This window comes from Schistocerca serialis, chromosome 9 (genome assembly GCF_023864345.2).
Source record: "Schistocerca serialis cubense isolate TAMUIC-IGC-003099 chromosome 9, iqSchSeri2.2, whole genome shotgun sequence".
Lineage (NCBI taxonomy): Eukaryota > Metazoa > Arthropoda > Insecta > Orthoptera > Acrididae > Schistocerca > Schistocerca serialis.
In genome coordinates this window covers 444,917,372-444,933,141 of record NC_064646.1, presented here as the reverse complement: position 1 = coordinate 444,933,141, position 15,770 = coordinate 444,917,372, and the positions used below count along the sequence as shown (strand labels likewise).

Sequence of the window (15,770 nt, the reverse complement as noted above, 5' to 3'; positions counted from 1 at the left end):
ATTGCTACTCTTTCACTCGCCGAACTTAGTGTAGGACGTTTGCGGCTACTAGCATCATATCTCTCGCACACAGGCACCTGTCTACAGCGCATCCTCGGTAGTATAGTGGTTAGTATCCCCGCCTGTCACGCGGGAGACCGGGGTTCGATTCCCCGCCGGGGAGATGCGATTATTATCTCACAAACCTGTTCGAGTGTTGCGCGTATGGGGGTCGTAAGAGCATTAACTTTGCGATCAAGAAGTGTAGTTGGTGCAAAATCTTAAAAAATGCTACATCTTAGGAAGTGGTTCTCGCATTCTTCACACTTCAGAATTACTGGGTTTGCTGTTAACGCTGAATCAAGGCACCCCAGCCGACGCTGTGGGCGTAATAATCGAGCTCGACACAGTCTGCAAAAGAAATAATTTTAGCAGAGCGTGGTTTCGATCCACGGACCTCTGGGTTATGGGCCCAGCACGCTTCCACTGCGCCACTCTGCTGGCTGGGGTTGCGCTGGCTCTTCGCCACGTGACGTGTGACACTTGGAAAGCGTTGTCTGCGTCGCTTTCACACGCCTGTACTTAATTGCGTATCATCTCCCACAGCTCTCAGCTTGACTTGTCTCGACTTTGCTCGACTGACGCTACGCTGACGCTTGCAGGCTGCGATATTTACCACGATCGACTCGCTCGACTGACGCTACGCTGACGCTTGCAGGCTGCGATATTTACCACGATCGACTCGACATGCAGCTGCGAGATGCACAGGAGTAACAAAGCACTCCACGATGCGGCGACATACGAAATCCACTGCCCAGCTACGCGTCGGCAACCAACAAAATGCCGACCCTGCCAGGATTCGAACCTGGAATCTTCTGATCCGTAGTCAGACGTGTTATCCGTTGCGCCACAGGGCCAGTGGCAGCATTTCTTTCTACGAGGCAAGTGCAATTGGCGAAGAAACGTGTTCTCCATGGCTGAGCAAGCTCCCAAGGAAGGTACCTCTCGTCCAGCTGCGTGGCCGCAGTGCGCCTGCAGAGCTTAGAGCTTGCCACGCATCTGCTCTCGCTGTTCGACAGGTAGCAGAAGGCAAGGCGCGCGTTTTCCCGCGTTTTCTCGACGACCAGAGCCGGTTGATGTGCATGTAAGCGTAGCATATGGAACAAGAATAGCACGAAGCATTGGTAGTCAGGTGCCAAAGTCGCAGTATGGCATCAGGTGGCGATCGTATGTTTCTGTGGCCACCACTGGTTTGCAGCAAAGTGAATACCGCTAACTGAGAGCACTGTGTCGTAGCCCCAGTGGCGCAATTGGTTAGCGCACGGTACTTATAAGGCAGTAGCCGTGAGCAATGCCGGGGTTGTGAGTTCGAGCCTCACCTGGGGCATACTTTTATTTCTTAGCAGCTGTCTCTGACAGCAACAGGAGGCTAGGTTTGAGATGTATCAGCTATTTGAGTAACATAATTGTGCATTCGAGACGCTAGCTGCGTCTTCCTCGGTAGTATAGTGGTTAGTATCCCCGCCTGTCACGCGGGAGACCGGGGTTCGATTCCCCGCCGGGGAGGCACATCCGATTTTTAATTGCTACTCTTTCACTCGCCGAACTTAGTGTAGGACGTTTGCGGCTACTAGCATCATATCTCTCGCACACAGGCACCTGTCTACAGCGCATCCTCGGTAGTATAGTGGTTAGTATCCCCGCCTGTCACGCGGGAGACCGGGGTTCGATTCCCCGCCGGGGAGATGCGATTTTTATCTCACAAACCTGTTCGAGTGTTGCGCGTATGGGGGTCGTAAGAGCATTAACTTTGCGATCAAGAAGTGTAGTTGGTGCAAAATCTTAAAAAATGCTACATCTTAGGAAGTGGTTCTCGCATTCTTCACACTTCAGAATTACTGGGTTTGCTGTTAACGCTGAATCAAGGCACCCCAGCCGACGCTGTGGGCGTAATAATCGAGCTCGACACAGTCTGCAAAAGAAATAATTTTAGCAGAGCGTGGTTTCGATCCACGGACCTCTGGGTTATGGGCCCAGCACGCTTCCACTGCGCCACTCTGCTGGCTGGGGTTGCGCTGGCTCTTCGCCACGTGACGTGGGACACTTGGAAAGCGTTGTCTGCGTCGCTTTCACACGCCTGTACTTAATTGCGTATCATCTCCCACAGCTCTCAGCTTGACTTGTCTCGACTTTGCTCGACTGACGCTACGCTGACGCTTGCAGGCTGCGATATTTACCACGATCGACTCGCTCGACTGACGCTACGCTGACGCTTGCAGGCTGCGATATTTACCACGATCGACATGCAGCTGCGAGATGCACAGGAGTAACAAAGCACTCCACGATGCGGCGACATACGAAATCCACTGCCCAGCTACGCGTCGGCAACCAACAAAATGCCGACCCTGCCAGGATTCGAACCTGGAATCTTCTGATCCGTAGTCAGACGTGTTATCCGTTGCGCCACAGGGCCAGTGGCAGCATTTCTTTCTACGAGGCAAGTGCAATTGGCGAAGAAACGTGTTCTCCATGGCTGAGCAAGCTCCCAAGGAAGGTACCTCTCGTCCAGCTGCGTGGCCGCAGTGCGCCTGCAGAGCTTAGAGCTTGCCACGCATCTGCTCTCGCTGTTCGACAGGTAGCAGAAGGCAAGGCGCGCGTTTTCCCGCGTTTTCTCGACGACCAGAGCCGGTTGATGTGCATGTAAGCGTAGCATATGGAACAAGAATAGCACGAAGCATTGGTAGTCAGGTGCCAAAGTCGCAGTATGGCATCAGGTGGCGATCGTATGTTTCTGTGGCCACCACTGGTTTGCAGCAAAGTGAATACCGCTAACTGAGAGCACTGTGTCGTAGCCCCAGTGGCGCAATTGGTTAGCGCACGGTACTTATAAGGCAGTAGCCGTGAGCAATGCCGGGGTTGTGAGTTCGAGCCTCACCTGGGGCATACTTTTATTTCTTAGCAGCTGTCTCTGACAGCAACAGGAGGCTAGGTTTGAGATGTATCAGCTATTTGAGTAACATAATTGTGCATTCGAGACGCTAGCTGCGTCTTCCTCGGTAGTATAGTGGTTAGTATCCCCGCCTGTCACGCGGGAGACCGGGGTTCGATTCCCCGCCGGGGAGGCACATCCGATTTTTAATTGCTACTCTTTCACTCGCCGAACTTAGTGTAGGACGTTTGCGGCTACTAGCATCATATCTCTCGCACACAGGCACCTGTCTACAGCGCATCCTCGGTAGTGTAGTGGTTAGTATCCCCGCCTGTCACGCGGGAGACCGGGGTTCGATTCCCCGCCGGGGAGATGCGATTTTTATCTCACAAACCTGTTCGAGTGTTGCGCGTATGGGGGTCGTAAGAGCATTAACTTTGCGATCAAGAAGTGTAGTTGGTGCAAAATCTTAAAAAATGCTACATCTTAGGAAGTGGTTCTCGCATTCTTCACACTTCAGAATTACTGGGTTTGCTGTTAACGCTGAATCAAGGCACCCCAGCCGACGCTGTGGGCGTAATAATCGAGCTCGACACAGTCTGCAAAAGAAATAATTTTAGCAGAGCGTGGTTTCGATCCACGGACCTCTGGGTTATGGGCCCAGCACGCTTCCACTGCGCCACTCTGCTGGCTGGGGTTGCGCTGGCTCTTCGCCACGTGACGTGGGACACTTGGAAAGCGTTGTCTGCGTCGCTTTCACACGCCTGTACTTAATTGCGTATCATCTCCCACAGCTCTCAGCTTGACTTGTCTCGACTTTGCTCGACTGACGCTACGCTGACGCTTGCAGGCTGCGATATTTACCACGATCGACTCGACATGCAGCTGCGAGATGCACAGGAGTAACAAAGCACTCCACGATGCGGCGACATACGAAATCCACTGCCCAGCTACGCGTCGGCAACCAACAAAATGCCGACCCTGCCAGGATTCGAACCTGGAATCTTCTGATCCGTAGTCAGACGTGTTATCCGTTGCGCCACAGGGCCAGTGGCAGCATTTCTTTCTACGAGGCAAGTGCAATTGGCGAAGAAACGTGTTCTCCATGGCTGAGCAAGCTCCCAAGGAAGGTACCTCTCGTCCAGCTGCGTGGCCGCAGTGCGCCTGCAGAGCTTAGAGCTTGCCACGCATCTGCTCTCGCTGTTCGACAGGTAGCAGAAGGCAAGGCGCGCGTTTTCCCGCGTTTTCTCGACGACCAGAGCCGGTTGATGTGCATGTAAGCGTAGCATATGGAACAAGAATAGCACGAAGCATTGGTAGTCAGGTGCCAAAGTCGCAGTATGGCATCAGGTGGCGATCGTATGTTTCTGTGGCCACCACTGGTTTGCAGCAAAGTGAATACCGCTAACTCAGAGCACTGTGTCGTAGCCCCAGTGGCGCAATTGGTTAGCGCACGGTACTTATAAGGCAGTAGCTGTGAGCAATGCCGGGGTTGTGAGTTCGAGCCTCACCTGGGGCATACTTTTATTTCTTAGCAGCTGTCTCTGACAGCAACAGGAGGCTAGGTTTGAGATGTATCAGCTATTTGAGTAACATAATTGTGCATTCGAGACGCTAGCTGCGTCTTCCTCGGTAGTATAGTGGTTAGTATCCCCGCCTGTCACGCGGGAGACCGGGGTTCGATTCCCCGCCGGGGAGGCACATCCGATTTTTAATTGCTACTCTTTCACTCGCCGAACTTAGTGTAGGACGTTTGCGGCTACTAGCATCATATCTCTCGCACACAGGCACCTGTCTACAGCGCATCCTCGGTAGTATAGTGGTTAGTATCCCCGCCTGTCACGCGGGAGACCGGGGTTCGATTCCCCGCCGGGGAGATGCGATTTTTATCTCACAAACCTGTTCGAGTGTTGCGCGTATGGGGGTCGTAAGAGCATTAACTTTGCGATCAAGAAGTGTAGTTGGTGCAAAATCTTAAAAAATGCTACATCTTAGGAAGTGGTTCTCGCATTCTTCACACTTCAGAATTACTGGGTTTGCTGTTAACGCTGAATCAAGGCACCCCAGCCGACGCTGTGGGCGTAATAATCGAGCTCGACACAGTCTGCAAAAGAAATAATTTTAGCAGAGCGTGGTTTCGATCCACGGACCTCTGGGTTATGGGCCCAGCACGCTTCCACTGCGCCACTATGCTGGCTGGGGTTGCGCTGGCTCTTCGCCACGTGACGTGGGACACTTGGAAAGCGTTGTCTGCGTCGCTTTCACACGCCTGTACTTAATTGCGTATCATCTCCCACAGCTCTCAGCTTGACTTGTCTCGACTTTGCTCGACTGACGCTACGCTGACGCTTGCAGGCTGCGATATTTACCACGATCGACTCGCTCGACTGACGCTACGCTGACGCTTGCAGGCTGCGATATTTACCACGATCGACTCGACATGCAGCTGCGAGATGCACAGGAGTAACAAAGCACTCCACGATGCGGCGACATACGAAATCCACTGCCCAGCTACGCGTCGGCAACCAACAAAATGCCGACCCTGCCAGGATTCGAACCTGGAATCTTCTGATCCGTAGTCAGACGTGTTATCCGTTGCGCCACAGGGCCAGTGGCAGCATTTCTTTCTACGAGGCAAGTGCAATTGGCGAAGAAACGTGTTCTCCATGGCTGAGCAAGCTCCCAAGGAAGGTACCTCTCGTCCAGCTGCGTGGCCGCAGTGCGCCTGCAGAGCTTAGAGCTTGCCACGCATCTGCTCTCGCTGTTCGACAGGTAGCAGAAGGCAAGGCGCGCGTTTTCCCGCGTTTTCTCGACGACCAGAGCCGGTTGATGTGCATGTAAGCGTAGCATATGGAACAAGAATAGCACGAAGCATTGGTAGTCAGGTGCCAAAGTCGCAGTATGGCATCAGGTGGCGATCGTATGTTTCTGTGGCCACCACTGGTTTGCAGCAAAGTGAATACCGCTAACTGAGAGCACTGTGTCGTAGCCCCAGTGGCGCAATTGGTTAGCGCACGGTACTTATAAGGCAGTAGCTGTGAGCAATGCCGGGGTTGTGAGTTCGAGCCTCACCTGGGGCATACTTTTATTTCTTAGCAGCTGTCTCTGACAGCAACAGGAGGCTAGGTTTGAGATGTATCAGCTATTTGAGTAACATAATTGTGCATTCGAGACGCTAGCTGCGTCTTCCTCGGTAGTATAGTGGTTAGTATCCCCGCCTGTCACGCGGGAGACCGGGGTTCGATTCCCCGCCGGGGAGGCACATCCGATTTTTAATTGCTACTCTTTCACTCGCCGAACTTAGTGTAGGACGTTTGCGGCTACTAGCATCATATCTCTCGCACACAGGCACCTGTCTACAGCGCATCCTCGGTAGTATAGTGGTTAGTATCCCCGCCTGTCACGCGGGAGACCGGGGTTCGATTCCCCGCCGGGGAGATGCGATTTTTATCTCACAAACCTGTTCGAGTGTTGCGCGTATGGGGGTCGTAAGAGCATTAACTTTGCGATCAAGAAGTGTAGTTGGTGCAAAATCTTAAAAAATGCTACATCTTAGGAAGTGGTTCTCGCATTCTTCACACTTCAGAATTACTGGGTTTGCTGTTAACGCTGAATCAAGGCACCCCAGCCGACGCTGTGGGCGTAATAATCGAGCTCGACACAGTCTGCAAAAGAAATAATTTTAGCAGAGCGTGGTTTCGATCCACGGACCTCTGGGTTATGGGCCCAGCACGCTTCCACTGCGCCACTCTGCTGGCTGGGGTTGCGCTGGCTCTTCGCCACGTGACGTGGGACACTTGGAAAGCGTTGTCTGCGTCGCTTTCACACGCCTGTACTTAATTGCGTATCATCTCCCACAGCTCTCAGCTTGACTTGTCTCGACTTTGCTCGACTGACGCTACGCTGACGCTTGCAGGCTGCGATATTTACCACGATCGACTCGACATGCAGCTGCGAGATGCACAGGAGTAACAAAGCACTCCACGATGCGGCGACATACGAAATCCACTGCCCAGCTACGCGTCGGCAACCAACAAAATGCCGACCCTGCCAGGATTCGAACCTGGAATCTTCTGATCCGTAGTCAGACGCGTTATCCGTTGCGCCACAGGGCCAGTGGCAGCATTTCTTTCTACGAGGCAAGTGCAATTGGCGAAGAAACGTGTTCTCCATGGCTGAGCAAGCTCCCAAGGAAGGTACCTCTCGTCCAGCTGCGTGGCCGCAGTGCGCCTGCAGAGCTTAGAGCTTGCCACGCATCTGCTCTCGCTGTTCGACAGGTAGCAGAAGGCAAGGCGCGCGTTTTCCCGCGTTTTCTCGACGACCAGAGCCGGTTGATGTGCATGTAAGCGTAGCATATGGAACAAGAATAGCACGAAGCATTGGTAGTCAGGTGCCAAAGTCGCAGTATGGCATCAGGTGGCGATCGTATGTTTCTGTGGCCACCACTGGTTTGCAGCAAAGTGAATACCGCTAACTGAGAGCACTGTGTTGTAGCCCCAGTGGCGCAGTTCCGCCGCAGCAGCGGCCGTGTGCAGACGTGTCGGAGCGCTCGCTCCGCGCGTGTTTGGCGGCGCCTGCAGCTGGTTTGGTGTTGTGAGTACATCATGGCCTTTGCCATGGATGATCAGTTACGCCGTTACACGTTGCGCTTCCAATTTCCGTTCGGTTTTGGCCGACCACATGTCTACGAATTAGTCGATTTTTTCTTCGACAGATTGGGTCTTAGAGACGAGGAAGTTTTAGGATTTTCATACGATTATCTGGCGAATGCCGTCTACGTGAATCTTGTTAGTGACGAGCCCTGTTTACGTGTAATGGACTTAACTAAGGGTACCGCCGAGTTCGTTAATTCTGATGGTGAAATTTGTAAAGTTGTCGTTACCCATGCTGGGTTAGGCCTGCGCACGGTCCGTGTATTCAACCTACCATTTGAGATTGATCTTGAACGTATTCGGCAATGTCTATCCCAGTATGGGAACGTATTGGACCTTCACCAAGAGCAGTGGAGCGGACTTAAACACTTCAATGTGGATAATGGTGTCCGGGTAGCGCGAATTGATCTATCCAAACATGTCCCGTCGAACGTCGTGGTACAAGGCTTCCGGGCACTCGTAATGTACGAGGGGCAACCACGTACATGTGTCCTTTGTGGCTCTCCGGACCATATGCAGAACGCGTGTCCCCGTGCTAAACCAGTGCGTCGTGTTTTTCGACAACGTGATGGCCTTGTACCTGGGCAGGATGGTAATAGGCCGACGTATGCCGAGAGCCTTGTCGGTCCGTCTGTCGTTAGCGCGCCACAGCTGCACGCGGCTGGGGTTGTGCCAGACGTGACCGCCGCCGATGTAAACACTGCTACGGCGAGCCGAATGCCCGTTGCTCCTGACGTGGAAAACTATGCAAACGACGGGGCCGGAAATTCGCGCCCTTCCGATGCTGGCGTGGTCCGTGTGGAACTTCCGCCTCGGTTGCCCGATCAACATTTGCTCCCATCTGTGGAGAGTCTTCCACCTGAGGACTCTGGGGACCAGCCGCGAGTTTCCCATCCCTTTGACGTGTCTTCTCCAGTCAGCGTAGTTTCCGGCAAAGAACAGTCTCCCACGGGAGCTACCCCTACCGCTGCGAAATCTGACAACAACGAACAAGTCGAGGACATCCGTCCTCAGAGGAAAGGACGACAAAAGAAATCGGTCCGTAAGCAGAGTGACGAGGAAACTCGTACTCTTGAACAGAAACTGCAGCGTACTATCAAGCAATTCCGAACGGATGAATGTGAGAGAATCGTCACAGACGATGGCGTACCGGTCGTGCAGCATTCAGAGTCACCCGATATGGGGATGCATGTCGACAGTTCTGGACCCGATGCATTTATGGATACCACTCCCTCGCCGGGGTCGAGCAGGCAGCCTTCCTGGGCTGACGATACGCATTAACATGGCATCACCCTTCTTATGCGGGATTACAAAATTGCAACTGCTAATATAAATCGAATAACATCTGATGTAAAATTAAAATGTTTGACTGACTATGTGTATGCCGCCGATATAGATATCGTTTTCCTACAAGAAGTCGTCACACCCAAGGTCGGGAATGTCACAGGCTATGAGGCCCTCATAAATATTGGCGATGAGGCAGGGACTGCAATTTTGTACAAAGCGGGCATCACTTGTAGACCTCGAGCGATTTTAGAAACGGGTCGAGGGATTGTCGTACAATTCGAAGATTTGCTTTTGGTCAACGTCTATGCCCCGACTGGATCTACAGCCCGAACGGATAGGAGTGTTTTTTATCGCGATGAAATTGTGCCATTATTATCCTGTGGTTGTTCGAAGATTTTATTGGGCGGCGATTTTAATTGTGTTGTACGCAGAGAAGACCAGTGTCCGAATTTTAATTTTTGTTTGGAGTTGCGAGATTTAATTGATGGGCTGGACTTAAAAGATACCTGGTGCTTACTTCGCCCGCAGGTGACCAGATATACTTACGTTACCGCTGCCTCCGCTAGTCGTCTGGATAGGTTTTATGTATCTAAAGACATTTTAAGCGCTGCCAGGGATTGTGAAATATGGCCTGTTACATTTAGCGACCACTGTGCGTATCACATAACGCTTAGGCATGTCTCGCAGAAAACCTTTTTGGGTCGAGGCGTATGGCAACTGAACGTCGCACTGTTGGACGACGGCGACCTGAAGAAGGATCTCATTGCAACGTGGCAATGGTGCCTCCAGCGACGACAAAGGTATAGGGAGCGTGTTCATTGGTGGACAGAGCTAGTAAAACCGCACATAAAGAAATGTATTTGTCAGTTTGCCAGGGCCAAGGCGTACTGGAAGAAACAGACGTTGGAATTTTATTTTACCGCTCTCCGCCAGTTGTACAACGATTCCTCTGCACTGTCTGGCAATCTCCTTCGCATTAAACGTACCAAAGCCAAAATCACCGCTTTGGTTCGTGAGTCTCTGGCAGGAGCCCAAGTCAGGGCACGCGCTTTCGATGACACGTTGTACCACGTCATACGGGAAGCTAAAAGAGGCAGACAAAAAATCATTACTCAACTGACAGATGACGGTGGTCGTGTTTATGATGAGCAAGGCGAGCTTAAGTCTTTTATTCGGCATCATTTCCGGCAACTTTACTCACTGCCTGACACAGATGTAGAGGTGGGAGAGGAATTTTTGTCTAACATTACGGCATCGGTGGACCCGGACGACCACGCACAGCTCCTGGCCAGCATAACAAACTTCGAAGTGAAGTCAATCATTACGTCTGCGGCGAAAGGAAAAGCTGCAGGATCAGACGGTTTGCCGGTTGAATTTTATCTTCGGTATTGGGATGTTTTCGGCGACGAACTGACTATCATGTATAATGAATTGTTAACGAATACTGCTTTTCCATCGCAGTTCACTGAGGGCCTGATAGTCTTAGTCTCCAAACCGTCACAAGGGACTTCACTCAATAACGTACGACCAATCACCCTACTCAATGCAGATTTCAAAATCTTTAGTCGGATTCTGAATGCCAGATTCAAGCCAGTCCTTAGTAAAGTGCTTGGTTCATACCACATGAACGTGGTTACTGGTGGATCGATGATAGACGCCCTGTGCGAATACCGAGATATTGCATATTTGACTTGGATTTGCAAGACCACGTTGGCAATAGTCTTTTTTGACTTCGACAAGGCATTTGATAGGACTAACCATGGATTTCTATTCAGAACGCTGGACAAACTTGGTTTCAACCAGCATTTCGTACAGATAATAAGGAACTGTATCTGCAATACGTCTTCCCGCGTGAAATTCAACGGCCAGTTAACAGCCCCTGTGACCATTCAACAAGGTTTGCGACAAGGGTGCCCGCTTTCCACGACTCTTTTCGCCATTGCTATAGAGCCACTACTGAAAACGTTTTGCGTCACCTTACCGGGTCTTCAAACGCTGAATACCAAGACCGTCTGTCATGCCCATGCGGACGATATCAGCGTCCTTATCAACAACGACGAAGAGTTCGATACCGTGCGACGGCTTGTCCACCGGTATGCCTGCGCCTGCGGTGCACGCCTTAACGAACGGAAATCCAAAGTCTTGCATTTAGGTCCGCAGGCTCGCTTCGCGAACACCGTTTGGTTAGAGGCAACCAACCAGCTCAAGCACCTTGGTTTGATTCTCACTCCGAATCCACGGGAAATGGTACGAGTGAATTGGGAACAGAAGCTCAACGTCCTTCGAGCTTTGGTTCGAGAGCACAATATGCGGTGTTTAGACAGGATTCAGAGAGCACATTTCGTCAATTATTATGTTCTCAGGAAGATTTACCATGTTGCCGCTGTTCTCCCTATTCCTCCTGTTATTGCAAACAGAATTTTAGCCCTTGCAGGCTGGTACATTTGGCGAGGTAATATTTTTAAAGTTGCTTTCAAGGCTACCGCTTTACATCGGTATAAAGGTGGTCTAGCCCTTAAAGATGTTGAATTACAGTGCTTAGCGATTTTTCTCGCTCGAACATCAAGGATCTTACGATGTAGTCAGACAGGTCTTACAGCACGTCTATTCCAGCAGTTACGACCACCGGATATGACGCCACCGATAAATGTTGGACATATCCATCCCGAGCTCGTTTTTATTCGCCGATATTACGTGGAGTCCAGCTATGTGCATCAACACCTGCAACCACTCACTGCTGCGGCTGTCTACAGTGTATTTACGAATCGGCAACAGAATAACTCTATAGAAATGAAGTATCCTGGCAAGAACTGGCGACAAATTTGGATGAATATCAACGCTCCTCTTCTTCATTCCCGAGTTCGTTCCGTGTGGTATGATGTTGTGAACGAGGTGATGCCCACGGGGGAGAAATTGTGTAAGATCCAATTACGGCCTACACCGACTTGCGACACATGTGGCCATGTGGAAACATTGCAACACATATTATACTGCAGAGATCAGACGCAAATTTGGAATTGGACGAGAATGAAACTGGCTCTTATTAATAGAACGACGCCATCCGCAATACAACTGCAAGATACACTCCTGGAAATGGAAAAAAGAACACATTGACACCGGTGCGTCAGACCCACCATACTTGCTCCGGACACTGCGAGAGGGCTGTACAAGCAATGATCACACGCACGGCACAGCGGACACACCAGGAACCGCGGTGTTGGCCGTCGAATGGCGCTAGCTGCGCAGCATTTGTGCACCGCCGCCGTCAGTGTCAGCCAGTTTGCCGTGGCATACGGAGCTCCATCGCAGTCTTTAACACTGGTAGCATGCCGCGACAGCGTGGACGTGAACCGTATGTGCAGTTGACGGACTTTGAGCGAGGGCGTATAGTGGGCATGCGGGAGGCCGGGTGGACGTACCGCCGAATTGCTCAACACGTGGGGCGTGAGGTCTCCACAGTACATCGATGTTGTCGCCAGTGGTCGGCGGAAGGTGCACGTGCCCGTCGACCTGAGACCTGACCGCAGCGACGCACGGATGCACGCCAAGACCGTAGGATTCTTCGCAGTGCCGTAGGGGACCGCACCGCCACTTCCCAGCAAATTAGGGACACTGTTGCTCCTGGGGTATCGGCGAGGACCATTCGCAACCGTCTCCATGAAGCTGGGCTACGGTCCCGCACACCGTTAGGCCGTCTTCCGCTCACGCCCCAACATCGTGCAGCCCGCCTCCAGTGGTGTCGCGACAGGCGTGAATGGAGGGACGAATGGAGACGTGTCGTCTTCAGCGATGAGAGTCGCTTCTGCCTTGGTGCCAATGATGGTCGTATGCGTGTTTGGCGCCGTGCAGGTGAGCGCCACAATCAGGACTGCATACGACCGAGGCACACAGGGCCAACACCCGGCATCATGGTGTGGGGAGCGATCTCCTACACTGGCCGTACACCACTGGTGATCGTCGAGGGGACACTGAATAGCGCACGGTACATCCAAACCGTCATCGAACCCATCGTTCTACCATTCCTAGACCGGCAAGGGAACTTGCTGTTCCAACAGGACAATGCACGTCCGCGTGTATCCCGTGCCACCCAACGTGCTCTAGAAGGTGTGAGTCAACTACCCTGGCCAGCAAGATCTCCGGATCTGTCCCCCATTGAGCATGTTTGGGACTGGATGAAGCGTCGTCTCACGCGGTCTGCACGTCCAGCACGAACGCTGGTCCAACTGAGGCGCCAGGTGGAAATGGCATGGCAAGGCGTTCCACAGGACTACATCCAGCATCTCTACGATCGTCTCCATGGGAGAATAGCAGCCTGCATTGCTGCGAAAGTTGGATATACACTGTACTAGTGCCGACATTGTGCATGCTCTGTTGCCTGTGTCTATGTGCCTGTGGTTCTGTCAGTGTGATCATAAGATGTATCTGACCCCAGGAATGTGTCAATAAAGTTTCCCCTTTCTGGGACAATGAATTCACGGTGTTCTTATTTCAATTTCCAGGAGTGTATATTCCACCCGGACTGGAAATTATTTCCGAAATCTAAAAATAATAGCTATATCTGGTTAATTGGACAGTACCTATATTATATGCTGACGACAAAAACGCCTACACTTTCTGATTTTCATATGTATCTTATTGCCGAATATTACGCGATCAAACGATTACGAAAGTATAAAGAAAAGTTTCAGAATTTTCTCACCGTTGCTTTGAATGATGGGAAGCTTTAAGTGTGCGAACCAATGGGTACGATCATTGCTTTTTTATTTATTTCTTCTATTCTCAGGGTATCTAATTGTCAGTTTTCAGGACTACATTGCTTCATAGGTTGTACAATGTGTGCACCTAAGGTCAACGAGAAGCGGCATGCAACAGGATGCCAAACTTGTAAAGCCAGTATTTATTTCTGGTTTTTTACGTTACTCAGAAGCCAAGTATAGTTTAATTTGACGAAGTTTAACAGACGGGGCAGTATTTCTTTCTAGATACCTATCTTTCGTCTATACGGAACTTTATTTTTCTATTATTATTTACCATGCTGAAAGAGAAACCTCTGATCTTGTTGTTTGTGTCTCCACCAACTCAAGGAACACACAATAGTACCCAGTTACTTTAGTTAATAACCACAAGAAAACAGCACGGCGGTAATCTCGGCGAACATACTCTCAACGCAAAGAGATGACAACTTTGAATCATGCCTTCAGGAAACTGAATCATCGACGAATGCAGAACGACACGGAACCATTTATACTATTATTAAGTGAAGACGAGCTTGAGACGTCGTGATCCTGCGATCGACCACTGCAAAAAAAAAAAAAAAAAAAAAAAAAAAAAAAGAAAAGGCCACTAATATAGCGCAGAAGCTAGCCGAAGAAGGCACACAAAGGTGAGCGTATGGATGGGCTGTGTGGGGAGAAGGGAGGCCCAACAAAAAAAAAGTGGCGCAATTGGTTAGCGCACGGTACTTATAAGTCAGTAGCCGTGAGCAATGCCGGGGTTGTAAGTTCGAGCTTCACCTGGGGCATACTTTTATTTCTTAGCAGCTGACTCTGACAGCAACAGGAGGCTAGGTTTGAGATGTATCAGCTATTTGAGTAACATAATTGTGCATTCGAGACGCTAGCTGCGTCTTCCTCGGTAGTATAGTGGTTAGTATCCCCGCCTGTCACGCGGGAGACCGGAGTTCGATTCCCCGCCGGGGAGGCACATCCGATTTTTAATTGCTGCTCTTTCACTCGCCGAACTTAGTGTAGGACGTTTGCGGCTACTAGCACCATATCTCTCGCACACAGGCACCTGTTTACAGCGCATCCTCGGTAGTATAGTGGTTAGTATCCCCCGCCTGTCACGCGGGAGACCGGGGTTCGATTCCCCGCCGGGGAGATGCGATTTTTATCTCACAAACCTGTTCGAGTGTTGCGCGTATGGGGGTCGTAAGAGCATTAACTTTGCGTTCAAGGAGTGTAGTTGGTGCAAAATCTTAAAAAATGCTACATCTTACGAAGTGGTTCTCGCATTCTTTATGCTTCAGAATTACTGGGTTTCCTGTTAACGCTGAATCAAAGTACCCCAGCCGACGCTGTGGGCGTAATAATCGAGCTCGACACAGTCTGCAAAAGAAATACTTTTAGCAGAGCGTGGTTTCGATCCACAGACCTCTGGGTTATTGGCCCAGCACGCTTCCACTGCGCCACTCTGCTGGCTGGGGCGTCGCTGGCTCTTCGCCACGTGACGTTCGACACTTGGAAAGTGCCTGTATTTAATTGCGTATCATCTCGTACAGCTCTCAGCTTGACTTGTCTCGACTTTGCTCGACTGACGCTTGCAGGCAGCGATATTTACCACGATCGCCTCGACATGCAGCAGCGAGATGCACAGGAGTAACAAAGCACTCCACGAAGCGGCGACGTACGAAATCCACTGCCCAGCTACGCGTCGGCAACTAACAAAATGCCGACCCTGCCAGGATTCGAACCTGGAATCTTCTGATCCGTAGTCAGACGCTTTATCCGTTGCGCCACAGGGCCAGTGGCAGCTTTCCTTTCCACGAGACAAGTGTAATTCGCTAAGAAACGTGGTCTCCATGGCTGAGCAAGCTCCCAAGGAAGGTACCTCTCGTCCAGCTGCGTGGCCGCAGTGCGCCTGCAGAGCTTAGAGCTTGCCACGCATCTGCTCTCGCTGTTCGACAGGTAGCACGAGGCAAGGCGCGCGTTTTTTCATTTTTTCAATGACGAGAGGCGGTTGATGTGCATGTAAGCGTTGCATATCAAACACGAATAGCGCGAAGCATTCGTACTTAGGTGCCAAAGTCCTGCAGCGACTGGATAGTATGTACATCTCAGACAGTATGAGTTATTCCGACATGCTTTTCCGGTCATTATGCCCTCGCCGCCACTGTTAACTTGGATAGACAGCCTGCTAAATTT

At 51.1% G+C, this 15,770-nt stretch overlaps 26 non-coding genes across 26 annotated transcripts; 15 read left to right on the top strand and 11 right to left on the bottom strand.

Moving 5' to 3' along the window:
• Positions 1-91: 91 nt before the first annotated feature.
• Trnad-guc (transfer RNA aspartic acid (anticodon GUC)) lies at positions 92-163 on the top strand. The gene has a single exon. It is a non-coding gene; the product is annotated as a tRNA-Asp (tRNA).
• A 245-nt stretch (positions 164-408) lies between these two features.
• Trnam-cau (transfer RNA methionine (anticodon CAU)) lies at positions 409-480 on the bottom strand. Its single transcript has one exon. It is a non-coding gene; the product is annotated as a tRNA-Met (tRNA).
• Positions 481-823: 343 nt separating this feature from the next.
• Trnar-acg (transfer RNA arginine (anticodon ACG)) lies at positions 824-896 on the bottom strand. Its single transcript has one exon. It is a non-coding gene; the product is annotated as a tRNA-Arg (tRNA).
• A 378-nt stretch (positions 897-1,274) lies between these two features.
• Trnai-uau (transfer RNA isoleucine (anticodon UAU)) lies at positions 1,275-1,366 on the top strand. Its single transcript is given in 2 exon segments — positions 1,275-1,312; positions 1,331-1,366. It is a non-coding gene; the product is annotated as a tRNA-Ile (tRNA).
• Positions 1,367-1,473: 107 nt separating this feature from the next.
• Positions 1,474-1,545, top strand: Trnad-guc (transfer RNA aspartic acid (anticodon GUC)). The gene has a single exon. It is a non-coding gene; the product is annotated as a tRNA-Asp (tRNA).
• A 107-nt stretch (positions 1,546-1,652) lies between these two features.
• Positions 1,653-1,724, top strand: Trnad-guc (transfer RNA aspartic acid (anticodon GUC)). Its single transcript has one exon. It is a non-coding gene; the product is annotated as a tRNA-Asp (tRNA).
• A 245-nt stretch (positions 1,725-1,969) lies between these two features.
• Trnam-cau (transfer RNA methionine (anticodon CAU)) lies at positions 1,970-2,041 on the bottom strand. The gene has a single exon. It is a non-coding gene; the product is annotated as a tRNA-Met (tRNA).
• Positions 2,042-2,379: 338 nt separating this feature from the next.
• On the bottom strand, positions 2,380-2,452 carry Trnar-acg (transfer RNA arginine (anticodon ACG)). Its single transcript has one exon. It is a non-coding gene; the product is annotated as a tRNA-Arg (tRNA).
• Positions 2,453-2,830: 378 nt separating this feature from the next.
• Trnai-uau (transfer RNA isoleucine (anticodon UAU)) lies at positions 2,831-2,922 on the top strand. The gene is given in 2 exon segments: positions 2,831-2,868; positions 2,887-2,922. It is a non-coding gene; the product is annotated as a tRNA-Ile (tRNA).
• A 107-nt stretch (positions 2,923-3,029) lies between these two features.
• On the top strand, positions 3,030-3,101 carry Trnad-guc (transfer RNA aspartic acid (anticodon GUC)). The gene has a single exon. It is a non-coding gene; the product is annotated as a tRNA-Asp (tRNA).
• A 107-nt stretch (positions 3,102-3,208) lies between these two features.
• Positions 3,209-3,280, top strand: Trnad-guc (transfer RNA aspartic acid (anticodon GUC)). The gene has a single exon. It is a non-coding gene; the product is annotated as a tRNA-Asp (tRNA).
• A 245-nt stretch (positions 3,281-3,525) lies between these two features.
• Positions 3,526-3,597, bottom strand: Trnam-cau (transfer RNA methionine (anticodon CAU)). The gene has a single exon. It is a non-coding gene; the product is annotated as a tRNA-Met (tRNA).
• Positions 3,598-3,884: 287 nt separating this feature from the next.
• On the bottom strand, positions 3,885-3,957 carry Trnar-acg (transfer RNA arginine (anticodon ACG)). Its single transcript has one exon. It is a non-coding gene; the product is annotated as a tRNA-Arg (tRNA).
• Positions 3,958-4,335: 378 nt separating this feature from the next.
• Positions 4,336-4,427, top strand: Trnai-uau (transfer RNA isoleucine (anticodon UAU)). The gene is given in 2 exon segments: positions 4,336-4,373; positions 4,392-4,427. It is a non-coding gene; the product is annotated as a tRNA-Ile (tRNA).
• Positions 4,428-4,534: 107 nt separating this feature from the next.
• Trnad-guc (transfer RNA aspartic acid (anticodon GUC)) lies at positions 4,535-4,606 on the top strand. The gene has a single exon. It is a non-coding gene; the product is annotated as a tRNA-Asp (tRNA).
• A 107-nt stretch (positions 4,607-4,713) lies between these two features.
• Trnad-guc (transfer RNA aspartic acid (anticodon GUC)) lies at positions 4,714-4,785 on the top strand. The gene has a single exon. It is a non-coding gene; the product is annotated as a tRNA-Asp (tRNA).
• Positions 4,786-5,445: 660 nt separating this feature from the next.
• Positions 5,446-5,518, bottom strand: Trnar-acg (transfer RNA arginine (anticodon ACG)). The gene has a single exon. It is a non-coding gene; the product is annotated as a tRNA-Arg (tRNA).
• A 378-nt stretch (positions 5,519-5,896) lies between these two features.
• On the top strand, positions 5,897-5,988 carry Trnai-uau (transfer RNA isoleucine (anticodon UAU)). Its single transcript is given in 2 exon segments — positions 5,897-5,934; positions 5,953-5,988. It is a non-coding gene; the product is annotated as a tRNA-Ile (tRNA).
• Positions 5,989-6,095: 107 nt separating this feature from the next.
• Trnad-guc (transfer RNA aspartic acid (anticodon GUC)) lies at positions 6,096-6,167 on the top strand. Its single transcript has one exon. It is a non-coding gene; the product is annotated as a tRNA-Asp (tRNA).
• A 107-nt stretch (positions 6,168-6,274) lies between these two features.
• Trnad-guc (transfer RNA aspartic acid (anticodon GUC)) lies at positions 6,275-6,346 on the top strand. Its single transcript has one exon. It is a non-coding gene; the product is annotated as a tRNA-Asp (tRNA).
• Positions 6,347-6,591: 245 nt separating this feature from the next.
• On the bottom strand, positions 6,592-6,663 carry Trnam-cau (transfer RNA methionine (anticodon CAU)). Its single transcript has one exon. It is a non-coding gene; the product is annotated as a tRNA-Met (tRNA).
• Positions 6,664-6,950: 287 nt separating this feature from the next.
• Trnar-acg (transfer RNA arginine (anticodon ACG)) lies at positions 6,951-7,023 on the bottom strand. Its single transcript has one exon. It is a non-coding gene; the product is annotated as a tRNA-Arg (tRNA).
• Positions 7,024-14,475: 7,452 nt separating this feature from the next.
• Positions 14,476-14,547, top strand: Trnad-guc (transfer RNA aspartic acid (anticodon GUC)). The gene has a single exon. It is a non-coding gene; the product is annotated as a tRNA-Asp (tRNA).
• Positions 14,548-14,654: 107 nt separating this feature from the next.
• Positions 14,655-14,727, top strand: Trnad-guc (transfer RNA aspartic acid (anticodon GUC)). The gene has a single exon. It is a non-coding gene; the product is annotated as a tRNA-Asp (tRNA).
• Positions 14,728-14,972: 245 nt separating this feature from the next.
• Trnai-aau (transfer RNA isoleucine (anticodon AAU)) lies at positions 14,973-15,044 on the bottom strand. Its single transcript has one exon. It is a non-coding gene; the product is annotated as a tRNA-Ile (tRNA).
• Positions 15,045-15,298: 254 nt separating this feature from the next.
• Trnar-acg (transfer RNA arginine (anticodon ACG)) lies at positions 15,299-15,371 on the bottom strand. The gene has a single exon. It is a non-coding gene; the product is annotated as a tRNA-Arg (tRNA).
• Positions 15,372-15,770: the final 399 nt, after the last annotated feature.